At 38.1% G+C, this 18,078-nt stretch overlaps 1 protein-coding gene across 2 annotated transcripts in view; it reads right to left on the bottom strand.

Annotated features, from left to right (window-relative positions):
• The window catches only part of LOC118421410 (leucine-rich repeat-containing protein 4C-like), a 40,625-nt gene that overhangs the window by 8,535 nt on the left and 14,012 nt on the right, over positions 1 to 18,078 (bottom strand). The window contains exons 1-2 of one of the 2 annotated variants that reach the window (XM_035828680.1): positions 5,019 to 5,145; positions 2,510 to 2,612 (exon numbers count right to left, since the gene is read on the bottom strand). The gene's annotated coding sequence lies outside the window, so the exon portion shown is untranslated. Of the gene's footprint in view, positions 1 to 2,509; positions 2,613 to 5,018; positions 5,146 to 18,078 lie in introns of those variants that run through there. The other variant, XM_035828679.1, reaches the window with a different exon arrangement.

Genomic DNA, 18,078 nt, shown 5'->3' on the forward strand with positions numbered 1-18,078 from the left:
GTGCTGTTATTTCTTTTACACTAAATATGATTACATAAATAAATATGAAAATACGATTTTATTCGATAAAGCTCCATTTACCCATATAAGCCTATAACTAAACTTGTGCTATTTCTCTTGCATGGTTGCTCATGTAATGCAAAGAAACGCACTTAAAAAATGCATGCATATTAAGTTAGTAATTTAGATACACGTTATCATACCTAGACCAGGCACAGGCAGGATTTGTATAACGTCAAGCCCATTTTAGATAGCTTTCATAGTATAGTTTAGAATTCACAATATCTATTCAAATTGAAATTAGTCTTTTAGTACTCTTGGCTAAAGAATAAGCCACCAGGTCTTTTATCATTATTCCTTGTAGGAAAATTTATTAGTTACATTTTGTCTAGATATAAATCTAGTAACAATTTAACAAAAATATCTCTCATTTGTTTTAGATAACTTGTATTTTTGGTATCTATGTTGAAAACATTTTGTACACAGGTAGTGTTCCACACAAACTTTATCGATGCCTTGATATTGTATCATCGAACCAGCCTCAATTTTAGCTAGACACAAAATAGTGCTCATGTTCACAATGTCATGGATAACGCTGGGAATATATTAAGAAGGTTATTGCTGTTGTCATAAAGTACGACGAAATGAAGAAAAACTTTGTGAGCAATACCGTTAGAGGCGGATTATGCGACATGAGTGCCAAGAATGTGACACAAATCTCTATGCTTTACACGTTTTTATCTCCAGACTGGTAGGTGGATACATATAGATGGGACACGTCTCGCAATTTTTCGCCACAAAAGCGTTTCCCGTGGAGGCAAGAGGCCAATTAGAAACTTGTGAGAGTCCCACGATGACTTGAGTTAACGGAAGCAAAGAGGAGGCTGTGCTCAAAATAATGTGACGCCTTGTCATGATGCATTATCATTCCCCACTGCCCCCTCACGTTTTCCAATATTATCAAAATTTAACGCTTTAGTGCACTGTGAAGCGAGAACGAGTCGGGCGGCATCCTCGAATTACACTTTTAGCATCGTCTGTCGTCGTGAATATTCTCGACAGGTTGTAGAAAAGGACACTTAGCATCACAATAAACCAATTAGATATGGCGAAATAATAGCAATCTCATCATCCTAGTTGGACCATGCAAACTTGTAAGCTTATCTGCATTTACATACCTGAAATAAAGCATGAGCCAGTACCGGTAAAGTCTCTTCCGTTGACGCACTATAAATCCAATGACGTAGATCGTAATCTAGACGCGTCCATAAAGAAAAGTAAAGCCAAATTCCATCCGTTTGATTCAACTACCCTAGCTATATATACACGGGGATTGGCGGAAACTATCTACAAATTGGCAATTCTATCACAGTCTTCAAGATCATTTCCGGTCATTTCACTTCAATGGGTGCTGCAACCGGCCTTCGCCATTTTACAGAAGAGCGAACTGATGTGATTTTCGGACAGTGGAAAGCAAATTGGCCTGTGCACACCTCGGATGTTCTAAAAAGCAGCGACTTGGCGTTAATCCTCCGCACTGTCTGATCGACACAAGGAGTCACTGGATTTCTGATGAGGAAATCCGTAAGCCGCTACGCCGTTGCTCTAATGACACGCCCTCCAGGTCGTATTTCACAGTTATTAAACACCACCTCCTTCATTATAACGGACAGGAGTTTCGAAATAATGTCCCGTGATCCTCGTGACCTTCCTTTCCTCCTCATTAAACGTAATGATTCGGGACGGTCCTCTACTTGATTGAACAGAACAAGTTTTAATATCCGACCGATTGATCTAATTTTCTTGTCGGGGAACATTAGCAACAGACTATCCCTTCGGTAAATCATATCCTACCTACCGCTATTACTGGGCACTGTTATTGATTTTTAGTGCGTCACAGGAATAGGGAAACAAGGTTTCTCATAAGTCTGTGGAGTGAAACAAGTGATGTGCTCACTCAAGCTAGAGGAAGGAACAATGAAAAGAAAGTACATCTTAAGATCCATTATGGATTTGCTCAGCAACCGTATGTTCGAGAAAATTCGACAGCATTGGACCATGATAAAGGTCACAGTTGTGCTTACTTTATTGAGTAAGGATCGTTCTTTTCATCATCTTTGGTGGTGTTTAATTTGCGATAAACCAATACTCTGTCCTGGGCAAGGGAGTGTCTTTTAAACGGACCACTAGGAACCACTGCCCACTCCGATATAGCACACGTTAGAAGTTTTAAAAGTTTATAAATCGAATATCAAGTTTCGAATGTTAATGTCCTTATTAACTTCACGAATGTAAAGTTTTAGAATCTTGAAAAAGATGAAAGTGGTGACATTGTATATTGTTAGCCCTCATTTTTCTAGTCGTTTAGTTTAGAAATTTGAGAATGCTCATATCTTAAACTCAAATTACCAAATGAACCAGCGAATGCTATAACAGAGTAAAAGATCTGTCATATACAACAATAATTTGAAACGATGACGAATCCGTTAAAAACAACAACATGATGTACCTGCCTCTTGATGGTCCACAGGAATGATTTACCATGCTATGCAACAGCTTCAACTCTGGGGAGGGCCATCTTCCTTTCCACTCCACACACCAGGTGTTCAGGACTGCAATGAGAAATGCAATGCTATTACCACATTTATTACACTCTTTCCTTTATTCATGGCCATTAGTTTCCCCGTTCCCCCCAGTGGTTAATTATTTACGCACAATACATACAATCGTATTTCACAATCCCCTTGCAGCAACCTTCCTGTCGGATTCCTTCCCGTGACATTGGACGTCATCAGATGCTAGATAACAAGCTGTCATACAGCGCAGGACATTTCCATGTATCAAAACTATTCCAGGAATTTACTCGAGAACAAGTTACACCTGACGTGGTTTGGCGTTCTTAAAGGGGCAATTATGTAACTTTGGGACAATGGAAAGTGAATTTTCCTACTAGTTCCTTTCACAGTAAGTTAGATCAATACTTTAGAATTGCAAACCAACATCTAGAGAGAGAAGTTGCAACATCATTGCACCTTGCAAACACGTTAAAAACATTAGATCGTTCAAGCCAGTGTACAGTATGTTTTTGTATAAAGGTTTCCGGAACTTATTAGAATATGTGGATATTGCTTTTGCAAAGCTTTAAAAACACCACGATTAAATACTAAGTAATGGTGCAATTACACTAAAAAGCTGTACATGTCATATAGATAAATGTGTCGGGCCAAAAAAATCATTTTTCTATTTTCGGCCCAAAATTTATTTTACATACAGGTCTTTTAGAACTGAAGAAACATATACCTTCCAATGTATGTGTGGCTTTGATACTGTCTGTCAGTATTAGGTTAAAAATATATGCACATCCCCATATCTGATATTGTGGAGGACACTATAGGATATCTCGATGTCCTGAACCAATTTCCCCTGCGAAATTGAACAACGCTGCCGCTGAGTGAAAATGTCCAAGTTTGATAGCGGCTATACGGTAGTCCCATCGATTATGTCATGACTTAAATCATCATTGGAATCTCGTAACATTGTTTGCGGCCACGCCTACCCGATAAAGCGTACTGTAGTCACGCAACGGTTATGGGGATACGGCAACATGTCATAAGAAAATAAAATCAAAGCCTCGATATAGTTCGAGGTAAATGTCTGTTGTAGCGTTGAAAAACAAGATATATAGGAAGTAAGAAATATGAAACAGAGTCTAAAACCTAACCCTTATCATTTTGATGGCACACCAAAATTGTTTTTGGTCAAGCGTTTAAATACTTATTCTCACACCTATTATAAAATCATATGTAAAAAAAAGGTTTGATTAGACATATTGTTTTAGTGAGGTGATTTGATTTTATTTTAGCATATTTTTGTCACTTTCATGATTGCAGCAAGGGTTTCTGCTCAGTTATATATGCATGGGGCCATATAACACTCAGATGCAACGAAAATAAAATGTTGTCATACAAATGTAATCTATTCTACTCTCATAAATCATACTTTTTTGTAATCATGTTTTGATTGGAAAGTACAAAAATGACAGTCACACACCAATTTAAGTACGACAAACGTAATTTTTGCATTTATGATAATGTTAACTTCTATTATGATCTATTTCAACCGATTTCATGATTCTGATAAAACACCTGCTTCTCGAGTTGGTACCCCGATGACCATAATCGCATGTATATGGTAAGTAATTGATAATATAAAATTAGGAAGGAAATAAAAGGCCTTCAGGGAAATCTGTATGCTCTTCACCGTAAAGGGGACATAAACATGACGGGATTTAACGTAAGACCAGCTAATGTTCCGTGTTCCCTGCCAACGACATCAAGGACATCAATGACATTTGTCAAAGGATGCCCACGGCAATGGCGGTAAATAACCAGCACTTCAAGTATCCTCAATTTTTTTCCGTCACCTCTAGCTGGGGTCATGGATTGGTGAAAAAGTTTCTCCTTTGTTGATCCTTCTATTTCTTTTCTCTTCAACAAGGAAGCCCCTTGATCACTAACGACTGTTTTTAAACTTAAGCACTGGATGCACACATATACACACTGTTATATACTAGTAATACATCTGATTATCAAATTACAAAAATCTTCATCTATACTCTTATTATTTTATAAAAGTTTTGCTTCCTGCACGACTTTCCTTTCGTGAAAATGAGTACCTAGTTTTCTTCAGGGTCGTCAAATGAAAATCCCTTGTTTGAGGAAAGCCAAAACGAAAGAACATTGAAAATCTCACTACATTTATCTGGCTTGAGTGGATCAACTAAAATACAGTTTTATTTCTTCAGCACAAACATTGTGTTACGCCCTGCGGTGGTGTAACGGGCATGGGATGCAATATTATTATCCATGCCAGGTCATAAGGTTTCTCTAACAATCAAAACAGTCAACTGATTCGGTACCAAAGGTCAGTACGGATATCATTAAGATAAAGGTAAAAACAATTCTCATTTGGACGAAGCTAACGCTAATGGTTTTGAACGAACAGATGACCATACATACAAAGTAGCATATGTGCACCGAGTAATAGGGATTCTTCTCCTCGCGGTGTTGAAACATCCATTGCGATTTAGTATTCCGCAGTCATCAACACCTATCTGCACTCTTTCCCATCTCGATTTATCATCTTGCTCTGATATATAGTCCTAGAAATAAGAACATTCAGAGCAAAACGTAAGAGTTCTATTGCCGCAGACCATTAATATCTATAAACTTGCCAAACTTTGAGTAAATACGGATGGTACTTAATTCCAGGTTACTACCTTCGTGGCAAAAATTCCAATTACTTTCTCCATGTGCAAAAATTTCTCTCAACCCAGAAAAAAACACGTGCCCAGTTGAGTTTTATCTTATTTACAATAAAAAAATGAAAATGAGCTAAAAAGTGGTGGCAAAATGATAATTGTCAAATTAAAAGTATAATATTTGTGTGACGAAATATAATATCAGATGAGTTTGTCAAAATGAAAAACCTACAATGATACCAAATGATGAAAGAAGAATAGGTTTCGTTTTGATTATACGGGCTATATTCACGTTATTAACTTTATAAGTAAGTTATTTGTGTCAGTTATGTGTCTCTCTTCTAGGTTTTCCCTATCGTTATGTTATTTGTTCACTTGTCGGATCTCTTCTTTTTCGCAGCTTTGCTGTAGCAATTAAGTTAACTAAAAGGACTTGATTACATTTGTGTTAATGTTCAAAATTGCCCATCACCAAATCAAAGCGCTTGACGAAAATAAAGCTTTATCAATTATGTAGTTGTCCTATGATTCTGATGGAACCATTATTATGCAAGGGCATATGTCTATAATTTCTATAAACTTCCAATTATTAGATATTTATGACATTATTAACAGACTTGATTACAAAAATGCTGCATTGCATGAATATGTATGTGGCAGTTTGTATACATAAAATGATCTAACGTGTTATATCCGTATCGTGTAATGATAGTTAATAAAACACTGCTTTACACATTAAGCTATTCAACTTTTACACAAATGAATCACAAACTTTATTTTAACATTGGCAATCCTCCTGCGTATTTAAGTAAGTATGTAAGTAAGAGTCTTTAGGGTTGTACATTAATGGTGTTGCTATTATTTAGATAGGCATAACTGAACAGAAGAAATGCCCGGAACATAACGCTGCCATATTCATCATTGAAGACAATTGCACAGGATGTAATCTTGTCTAATGGTGGAAATCCCATTAAAGTGAAACAATAGCACATAGGGCTATCAGAGCAAACGCGTATATTTACGCTGGAATGCATGTCATTCTTGGAGATCCCAATCTTTCATCAGCATTAGTAAATCATATAGCCTCCACTATTATTATCAGACAATTCGTTTTCCATAGCAATCTAGAAAAAAAACAACAGTGTGGGAATTTTAGACAGGAGATCATTTTTATTTTCCGTTGGTCTATTCATTGTTTCTGTGCTGTTGTGCGTTAACAGTTATTTGAAGTATAGTAGCATAAAGTCAGTTGGAAGTTTGTAAAAATAGTCTAGGTCAAGAGGTCAATAAACAATAATTCATATTCTACGGTGAGTGTGAGTTGGTTAGAGAATCAAATTCAAGTTGGTCATTCCTAAATTTCAGAATTTTTCAGAAGCATTCCAAGCAGATCCTACGGTATCATAAGATAGCATCAAAAGCTGGCAGAGGTGCGAAGCCGGCCTATAAAAGTGTTTATGTGACCGGTGCCCGTTTGACTATCGTTGGTCGGCTATACTCCTTGGCCAACGTCGATACTATCTTATGGCACCGTAGGATCTGCTGGAAGATTAGCACTAATTTTCATTTCACTTTTACCACAGGTTTTATGGTTGTTCGGAAAATACCGACACATTTGCCTCTAACGGTGAATATGTTAATTCGACATGTTTTGTATCTACCATTGTTTAAAACTTTTCTGTCGGCAAGTAAGTGTCTAATGCAATGGAAGTTATTGAAGAGTGGTTATGTGCAGGAGCCGAACGTAATGCTATTCCTGCCATCTGCCCGGAAAATTGGAATTTTAAATGAGTCGTTCTTTCCGCTTGACATCGTCTTTTATGTAATATTGACAAAATTGGAAACATAGCCAAGGCAATTGCAGAACGTGACTTTGAAAAAGAAATAAAACTATACTTTCTACTAAGTTCATTGCTCACGCAGTCATGTACAAGGAAGTTCCACTGTCATCAATTATCTTGAAGTCTGGTCGAAATGGGAGATTCTAGGGTGCCAGCGAAGGTAATAAATACGTGTAGATAATGCATAGTTGTCGGAGTTTTCCCGTGACTTATTGCTTTACTATGGGGAGAAAACGACCTTAATCTTACCAAGGGCTGGTGACAATGGAGCATTTCAATGCTTCAAATACGCCCACGGGGAAATATGCAAGCGGATTTCCGATTCTACGACAGGGTATCTTGCTTTAGCATCATCAGCGCTGTGAAACTGCGTGCGAACCGAGTGTGATCTTCCAACCACGAGAGTCTACTTTAAGCCTTCACCTACAGACTGATATTAGCTAGCCATAATGTACTCCATCTTGCCACACGCGCAAGGAAAATTGCTATTCTATCCATCGCCTGCTGTGTAAATTGTGGGGACGAGAGATACGCATTTTGGGGTGTTGCTTTAGAATGTGTTATTCCTAAATAAAAATGTTATAAAGATATACAGCTGCTGCGCTGTGGAATAACTGTTGTTCAAATTATGACCATTCAGATCTTCAAGGTTTTACTTAGCACTTCTTTAGAACAAAGATCATCCAAGGACAACATAGTGCTTATTTTAGACTTATGACAAAATAGGCGGACTTTTTATTCCCCCAAGTACCCTGAAGACATATGGCCAATCTACGTTCAAGCAAACTTACCCTACTACAAAATATACCTCAAATTCACACTAAGATGTCATAGAATGTATATATATAGTTGTTTGGTACAGGTCAAGTGTGGAGGAAATTAAATGAAGAATGCAATTCCTTTTTTTCCTGATATGATCTATCGAAGCAAACAGCAATAAAAATGTAAAATGTTTCTCAAACCCAAAATAATTTTTCAAGCAAAGAAAAAAGGAATATCACCAAAGTTGTCGAAATAAAGCATGAACAACTGCCCATATTTTGCTTGGATTTATGTGCGAAGGATTTTCTTTTAATATTTATTGACATTTAAATAAAAGACACGGTATCATAAACAAATTAGGCAGAGATGAGATAATTTGCACAGAAATTGTCTGTCTTTGTGTTGATAGATATACACAAACTTTCTCTCACAATGTAACGACATGTTTTCAAATAAAAGACGCACGCACAGTAGACGAATATTACCCAGTGGAATAACTATATACACTCCTTAGCGTCTACAAAGGGCGAATTGCTTCACGGTTAAAGCAGCCTGTTAAGTTTGATGACTAGCGCGCCTGAAACGGCCTACTAAATGGTCTGACTACTCTTTGTACGTTCAGATAAATGCGGCAATGAATTCCAGGAAGCCAAGGCAATAAGATGCAAGGCCACGTTCTAATTGCAACACGTTTGCCAGGTTTCTGTTGCAATGATGGTCCGTCTGTCGTGGTTGATCACTTTAAACCCTGGCATACGGAAACGTGAAAGGATCATAAAAGAGGTCGATCCAGGAGCTCAACTGTGTGTGCTCTCGCCGCATTATATATAACACATGGGGAGACTAGAGTGGGTGGGTAAGGAAAGTCACCACTGTTCCCACTGTTATTTACATCACCAAACATACGTCAGCTGCATTCACAATAATGCATAAGGAGTAATCTTACATGAATGCAGTAGCTTTTGAGATGCCCGTAACGTTTCTTTTAACACATTAGTTTCTCCCCTAGCTAATTACGGTGATAGTTGTCGTAAAAATAGTAACAAAAATACCCCTGCAGTTCCAGAGCAAGCTGCTAGTAATCCTAAACATACAACACTGCATATATCCTTACATCACAAGATGTCTGCCACCATAGCGTATCCAGGTCAAAAGATTGAAAAATTTGAAGTTCTGCTGCAGAACCAAGGTCACATACCAAGAGGCATAATATTGACCTTAATGTACATTCTTACAATCCCTGCCTACATACAAAATATCATTGCAATACATCCGTTGGTTCCAGATTTATGCTGACCACAGATGTTCGGACACACAGACATACAAACAAACACGCCAGAAACTGTACCTCTATTTTGCATTGATGTAATAACGAAGCCTGGATATTTCCGTTCAAGCCAGGTGGTAGTTCGGCCCCAGAAAAAAGGAACATTTTCAACTTTGAAAACATAAAATATTTGGAAAATTCCGCCAGATTAGGTAAAACAAATGACGAGCGTATGCACTGGTCATGAGATAAATGGAATAAGGCCAACAACACGCAACATTGATGTAACGTTAGGGGAAGAATTCCCTTACTCCTGTCGGCGCATACCGATCAAACCTCTAGTAATGGCATGCCCATAAATGATGGTCCCGTCTTTGCCATTTGACAACCTATGGTACCATGCAATGCCAGCAAAATCGTGTGCAGTGCCCATGACTCGAAGCAGTCATCCGCGATATACCGCCCGAAGAGGTGATGTTGCCCGGGACAAAATATTCGATACCCGGGCGTGAGTAACTCGGTTATATCTCGTAGCGCTTCGTGGTGACAACAAGAGCATTTCGTGATTACCTTGCTTGATAATGACTTCCGCAGAGATTTTGGACACAAGCATCTTTCCATCTACTGCTTCGGAAATCCGTACGGCATCTCCAGAGGGTCCACAGGCTTCAGCAGCTCTTCCATCCGAAGCATCCGCCAGACGTTGGTAATCTCTACGGGCCTGGCATGTGTGAACGACTCGACCGCGGAGTATATTAACGTGGGGCACCATAAGGCTCCAACTCCCTCAGGGAACTGCATTCTTCTGACAATATGTTATCAAACTTGCCGAAGATTTCCTATCATACAACGACAATGCACCATTCTGCTGTTGACGCATTCGATTTCTTTCGGTAAAATGGCCACTTGAGAAGCAGCTCTTGGCGAATCAACAGAAATATCTCCGAATCATAGATACTTCCCTTGGTCCCTCGGCAATTTTGCTACCAATACTTGCAGAACTTTACCCATATATCTTTGTGATAATATTCTTCACACTACATGGAGAAATGATTTGCTATCTCGTTTGATAACGAATAAACAGAGCTCCTGTTACTGATACCTTTTAAGTACTTTGGTAATTGTGACTAATTCAGCGCCTGAAAGCTCAGATTGCATCTTAATCTTTCAGTCTTTAATGAATATTTGTAAATGTCAGGTTTGATAGCTTTCATGTCGCGAAGCAGATCTTTTGAACTAGACATCTGATTCACTATGTAGCTGTATATAGGGCGTCTATGTTATCGTCTGACTTGGACATATGGCTGAGCATATCGATATGTGATAAATATTTTTTTTCTTCAACAGTTTACCGACCAATTCGATAAAGTTAGTACAAGATTTAAAAGCACATTCAATGCAATAATTTAAGACTTTTTTTATACTGCTGGGCTGATTTTTGTTATCAAATGGTTTAACAATTCACACCCCTAAAAGTTTAAATTTAGCACGTGCTGAGAATACAAAGATTAAAATGTGACCACGCCTTGCTTGCAACTGTCACGATTCATTAAGAATACCCAAGACAGAAATTCCATAGTTTTATGTTTCCGTTTGCTCTTTTAACGACGATGACATTTTTCAAAAACTCTTTACTTGTCAAAAAGTACAGATATGTAACGTTTTTTGCTTGCACCAATGCAGATGACCACAACTTATTGGATCTTCTCCTTAAAACTAGGTCAGGCAACATGATCCTAGTACCGATTCCCGTGTGCCACCTGTGCTTGAGGACTTGGGTCGATTTCATATCATTTTCAATTACGTCCCTCATGGAATTTTAATGCATATCGAATATCCTCGTGGACCAGAGGTATAAGGCACCTCTCTGGTCGTGTCCCGATGCCAGTATGCCGTTCTGCCCTGGGTCTTAGTATTTCAATGCATATCAATGGAGTTTTCTGAGTCACATTCTTAAGCTTTGTGATACATAGCTAAGCAAACGTGTCACCCGGATTAAACCCTAGATGGATAGGTTAAGCCTTTAGTAATACTAGGTACAACCGCTTGTATTAAGTCTTCCATGCGATTGATTGTCAAAAATGGTTAAAGATACCATACTTCTTTCCATTTTGTAATAAACAAGAAGTCTCATCACATACCGTATATATTTCTTTACCGTTACGGTAGTAATTATATAATGTAAAAACATATTATTCACGTCCTGCTTTTTCTTTTTAAATCGAACAAAATTAAAGTTTAAAAAAAAGAGAATTGCAGCTGTGTTAACAAAAATTCATCAGAAGCAACTGGTATTTAATTCGTAGGTAGAATGCTAGGTGGATTCCGATTATAAAGAATGACGTTTTTGATAAGAAACAATACACCTGAATTTCATTCTCCGTTGAACATTACTCAAAGGTTAGATTTATATTGAGGCGTACACTATCATGGGAATAGAAATATTTCAAAGAATATTGACAGGTGCTAGACATGCCATGTCATGCATATAATACTAATAATCAGCTTGACCAATGGCTAGCTATCTGTACATACAAATCAATTAAATTGGTGATAATGGAAATATAAGAAAAACGTAAATATTCTTGAACATGCACACACACACACACACACACACACATATATATATATATACACACACACACATATATATATATATATATATATATATATATATATATATATACAGGTAAACATACAAGGTCGCATATTTATTTCAGGGGTATATTAAGAAATATTATTTGCAAATTTTTGCCCGAGGGCTAAATGCAACATGAGGCATACAGAATACATAGTAAACATAATAAAATACAAGGCTTTATTATAGATAGCAATGGTGACAAGTGGAAACAAGTGACTATTTTAGCACGCAAATGTATTTTAGTCGTCTAGATTTGAGGCTCAAGCTTATTTTATCAGGTAGATCATTCGGGTTTAACTTCGTTGTTTATTTTCTTAAATTGCTAACGGCACTTCTTTTGGCTGACGCTTATACCCAGTGAGTTAATCGATAATGGTTCCAAAGTCAGCAAAACATCCCCTCTCTGAAGAGCTACAGTTGCAATAAATGGAAATGTATCAGAGATCCGGCGCATTACCGTCACTTCATGCCGACACTGAACATAAACTTGGCGCCAGGACTACAGTGACTTTATTGTTAATGTCTAGTATACACATCTGTAATTCATTTGAACCTAATACAAGGCAATTATGGCTAATTGCGGGGGCCGTCTGATGATCTTTCGAAACGCCATCACTGATGAATTCGTGACAAAAGTAAATTTGAATACTGCATTCGTCAGCAGATGGGATAATAGTTTCAGAAGACTTGAAGAAACATTTTGAGGTAACAAAGTTATAATAAATATTTTAACCACCAGATATAGAACTTTATTGCAAGGCAATTGTACATGGTACACTGTACCATGTACCATGTACAGATATACAATGTAAAATGTTCAATTATGCTACAATATACAATACGCATTGTTGGTAAATTCATCCTTTATTACGACCCCTTCTTTCGACAGCCCGGGTAAATGTAGGAAGGAATGAAGCAAAATGTTGATTTAGTACGCGTTTAGTACATTGGACTCCTTGGAAGTAATTTTAGAAGAGACCGAAGCACCGGCACACGACGCCTGTCACCGTTGAGTGAGTAGGCAACGTTGGTCGTTATGAACGCAGCCTACCGTGTCCCCCGCTGCTATGAGGAGTGACATTCCACCGTTACTGCATCCAAATGTGACGGAGAGAGTACGGCAATACCATTCAATGACAAGATATTTTCAAAAATCGGAAGTTTTGCTGCAGTACCAACAAAAGCAGCTGGGAGGCTTATATTGATCATTAACCTGTGTGTTCCCCAAACATATCTGCAAACATCCATCCATCCAGGGGCTTCCAATTTCTACTAAAACAGATATGGCTTAGCATAAAACACACCATCGTACAAAAACAATCGGGTTGTCTTTTTTTTCTCCAGGCCAAAAAACACAAAAATAATCTTGCAAATGCATTTTTTTGCATTGTAGTTCTCTATTTTCATCCAGTCAAGCGGTAGACGCAGTGCACTCCATTGCTATCATCTGCAATCAGACCGGTCCATCCTAAGGCCAGGCTTTCACACGTCTGTGGCGTTTTGCTAGAAAGAGTCGCAAAGTATAGATCTTAGATCTATCACTGTCTCTTGAGTTCGGATTACTTTGAACTCACTATCTTCGATTGCACTTGGATAGGTCTTAGAATTGCATTAAAGTGCAACACACGCAACGCATTTTACAATTTGCATAAGCATATTGTGATCTCGGTACCATATTGTCTCGTCGTTGTATTTACAGAAATGGCCTTAAACCATCTGGTATTTTTTTTCACAGCTGCCTAGACAAGCAGTAATGTAGAGAATTTACAGTTAAGCCAATTGTGTTTTAATGACCACCAAGTTACAGAAAACGATTGAATGAAACGTGACCCATGCGGATATGATGTGTGAAAATAACACCTAAATCGAAGGCTTCTAAAATGCTTCTATAAATTGTAGCAATGTAATGTTACGATGACGATAAAACAACAGGGAGGTAGGTTCAAATAAACGCGGTGTAACTAAATACCAACGCATACTCAAATGTATATTCACGACTATACCGAAACATTTCTCTTCCTAGCTTCAGCAGAGCATGATAGCAGAATTCATGATTCTGAATATCTTTAGCGAAGTTGGTTGTGTATTACTGTTGTACCAACGCTCTACTGCTCAGTACAATTCCACTGCCCACCTACGCCTTTTCAGGAAGAGACTGACTCATCCATATACAATGACATCTAAGTTTAACGGGGGTTGAATTCCCCAACTGTAAAGGATAAGATGGAAAGACCTCGGTGGCGTTTGACTATAGAGTGGCCTAAAAGGTTCCACTGGAACATAAACCCACGACCCGTAGTTTATGGAACCATTCCTCTCTCAAAACTCTAAATCGTTTGCCTTTCCGCTAACGCGTTAAGCCATGAATACCTTTTTCTTCAATCACCGAACACCATAGCAAGAATATGAAGACTAATACCATATAGCGCATTAGGAAGATTACCAAAGTAGATAACAATTCAAGTTCCAAAAATAACGACATTCACAAGGCTAACGATGGTAAATTACCTGTCATTACTGTAGACAGCATGTCCCAAAAATAATCATCCAAGCTCAAGAACTCCGCGGCGGGTCAGGTAGGAAATCATATCGACGGGACGTTGCCTACCGTTACACTCAAAAGCTGAGGAATGTTTGACAGCCCAACCGTTACCACCATCACTTATGTGCGGGGAGTGATTGATACAAAACAAGAGACACCGCGCTACAGGGCCTCTCAGGAGGGACTTACGGATAAAGTGGCAGGGAGCAATAATATGAATGAGAATACTCGCTCACATTGACCCGAAGGAGGCTCCTTCTAACCTCGAGTCAGAGATGAAATGTGCAGGTCCTCTGCCTCACGCCGCTGGCATCTTCCTCCAACGAGCAGGCAGCTCCGGAGTGTATTCAAGCGTGGATGGTCCGCAAGGCAATTTCATTCTGTAGTCATAGAGAATCTGCCATAGGGGCAGGCGATGTAGTGTACAAACGCGAGGGACATGTGAATGAAGACGACCCTTCCTTACACATGCAAATTGCAGGCCCGCGCTGATCGATCTAAACAATAGCCCGTCTCTTTTTCTAACTTTACAAACTTTGAAGTTCCTATTAGTCATTAAAAAGTAATTGTAAATGAACGCACTGCATACCCAAGTCGATGTCCTTTTGGTGACCTGTTAACCAATAGCGTATAGCATATTGATGTGCATTTGTTAATTTAATCTCCTATTATACAAGTATTCAAAATTCCTGGCAGAGGTATTCCGGGGATCATTCAGCGTAATGACTTATTTATCATCCAGCAGAGTTGGGAGCTGCCTCACCGATTATAAGGTGCATGAAACCTTAGTTTAGATTACATGCTAACGAGAGAATTATCGGTTCATAAGTTATGTGCTTGCTATCAATCCATCAGCTACACGCGCCAATTTCCATCAATTTTAGGAGAGGTTTTCTAATCAATGTCCAGTAATCTTGTACACTGGTAGATTGTTTGTCCTTGGGGCCGGTTGAGTATGGACCAAAATCAATGAGAGAAGTTGAACGGAACGGAATTGATATGGTTTCACTGTCAGCTACGGTGGCAGAGCAAATGTATTTCTGACTCTCATATATCATTGGGAATTGTCGTGAATGATGTCCTCATGGCCTTGATATAATGCGGTCAACTGGCCGGTTTAGCTTTTCGTGAATATGTAGGATAAGAAATAAAAATGAAAACAACCGAAAGTCCATTTTTTTTTCCCTTTTTGCTTATATAACATTGAAATTTTTGCTATTTCTGTCTGATGCACCCGGTCAACTAATCAAAATTTATTCTTACAGCAAGACATTCAAGACAAAGAATGAAACTTTCCTATACCTTTTTTTTTAAGATTTCTAGAACTTTGGAAATGACATTTGTCCAGAATTTAAAAAAAAAAAAATTTAACCTCAACTTTGATCTCGTAATACACAATTTCCCTAGTCACATACTGCTGCTCTAATGCACTGAATGTACTATAAAAACAAACAAATAAAAAAACTGAAGTTACAGTAGATGTAACAAAACACAAAGTCATGGCCTTTTGGGTCCGACACCTTCAATTGCAACTTCTACCTTAAATAAAAAGCTATTTCCTATTAAAAGATCAAAACACAAGTCTTGGACACACCGTACGAACCAGGAAGTTTTGTTGCAGTACAAAGGTCACACTGCATAGAGCCGAAATTAACCATGGTCTTCGTCTTAACAAACCAAATCCACACACCAAATATCTTTGCAGTCCATCTAGAACTAACGTTATGGTCACAGCAAGTGCCTCAAGCCCAACACGCACACACACACACGCACAAACGTTAAACACACATGTGTACACACATACACACATACGCAAAGGAGGGAGAGGGAAACAATCAGAAAGAGACACACAAAGACAAACACATAAATAAACACAAAAAAGGACCACGTCCATCTGTTAAGGAAGTGGAATTTCCGTTTGCCGTCTGTCAGTGATTATAGTTCGGTGCCATTTGTTTACCCTAAATGTGTCGACAGTGCATCAGAAAATAAATGACATCAGACTATATTGGAATGGGAAAACAAATAACAGGCCATCTACACACGGGCAATTTAGCCCTGTTGGGTGCAACATGACGAATTACTCACAGCTTTTACCACTAGGCGCAATATCCCACCTCGACATCTTCTGACAGATCCAATTCATAGCGCTTGGAAAGGTATTATGCCTGTCTTACATGATATATACAGGAAAATGTATTAGCACCCGCGGATTATAAAAGTATTACAAGCAATAAAAATAGGAATCTTTTTTAATTCAATACTAATCAGTTATAGAACCCTATCAAATCTTATGCAGGAATTCGAATTTCACAGACCGCCATTAAGAATATATAGTTGATATCTTTATTCAATACGTTTAGCATTTATGCTTTCTAGTAAATAGTTGACCAGTGCAAACTCATGTTTCCAAACTTGAGGCCATTGATCACGGTCGGACCAGCTGTCTATACCATTCTATCATCAAGAAGGGGATCTGTGAGCTGTTATCTTAAAGATATATACAAATTCTTGAGTGCAGGCGAGAGCTCACAACAAACATAAACATTTGTCATAGCTCTTCTCCGAAGACAAAAAAATAATTTGTCAATGTATCTAAAATATTCTAGCTTAAAGAGAATTCTGGTTAATAGTCTTATTACGGATTTGGTTTGAAAGAAATCTAAGATATATGAGTTTTCCAATTAAATAGGATACAATGTATGTTAACATATTTCAAGATAAGTGACTGAATTGAAACGTGGTCCTTGGATGTGAATGAATCCTTCAGATTATTTATTAGTATCAATGTAGAATTTGTTTTTGCAAAACAAAACGCAAGATGCAAATGTTGTCTCGTGGCGTAGCGTTAGTGTTTTTCATTCGATTCACGATATGATCCGGCGATGTGGCTCTTTTTGAAAGTGTCCTCACTCCATCTAGATTTGGTTCCGGGCATCGCTCGCATAGGAGTTCCCGTGTTTGAGAAGAAGCACACCCCAAGCTCGTAATAAAAACACATTACACTTATCAAAAGGAGTAGGGGTCCTTGCCGGAGTTCAGTAGCCCATTTAAATCCGTACGTACACTTAGTTCGTTCCATTCAGTACAAACCTACTGTGTTAGACATTAATGCGCCTACCCTTAATCCAATACAGCAAACACAATTAAATGTTTGTTTTTGTTTGGTACAAAATCTAATAAAATTGTTTTAAAAAAATTCAGATATAAGTAGCTTGGTTGAACCTTAGTCCTTAGGGGAACATAAATCCTTCTTTGCGTCAATAAAAAGTACTGACTGGAGATTTATTAAGTACTTTAGAAGTCCATCCATCAGCTTTAAAAGCATAGCCTTAGGTTATCTTAAAGTTTATCTCGCCCTCTTGATGTATTTGCCATCGCTGACTATCTGATCTTCATGCTTAAGGATTCTATAGGCACCTCCGAGTATTGGTAAGTTCAAACCCGGCAATTGTGGTTTATTCCCTGCTGGATACTGTCGAGTTTCATGGTTGGCAAGTTTTAATATTTTCTCTTACCTACGGCAACGCATCGCAATTAACTTCTGCCACTAGAAATTGAACTTGAGGTTGTAGCGAGCAGCAAAAACATCAGAAGAGATTAAAATCATACACAAGTCGTCTCTAGTGAGGCTCCATGAACATTCACATTGATTACTGGTCATATAACTAAAGTTAATTCTGATTTATTGTTTTTGATGTTATTGTCCTTATTTCTTACATAATACAGTGTTTATCCAATAGACAGATCTTGACTGTCCATGAA

Source organism: Branchiostoma floridae, chromosome 8, assembly GCF_000003815.2.
Source record: "Branchiostoma floridae strain S238N-H82 chromosome 8, Bfl_VNyyK, whole genome shotgun sequence".
NCBI lineage: Eukaryota > Metazoa > Chordata > Leptocardii > Amphioxiformes > Branchiostomatidae > Branchiostoma > Branchiostoma floridae.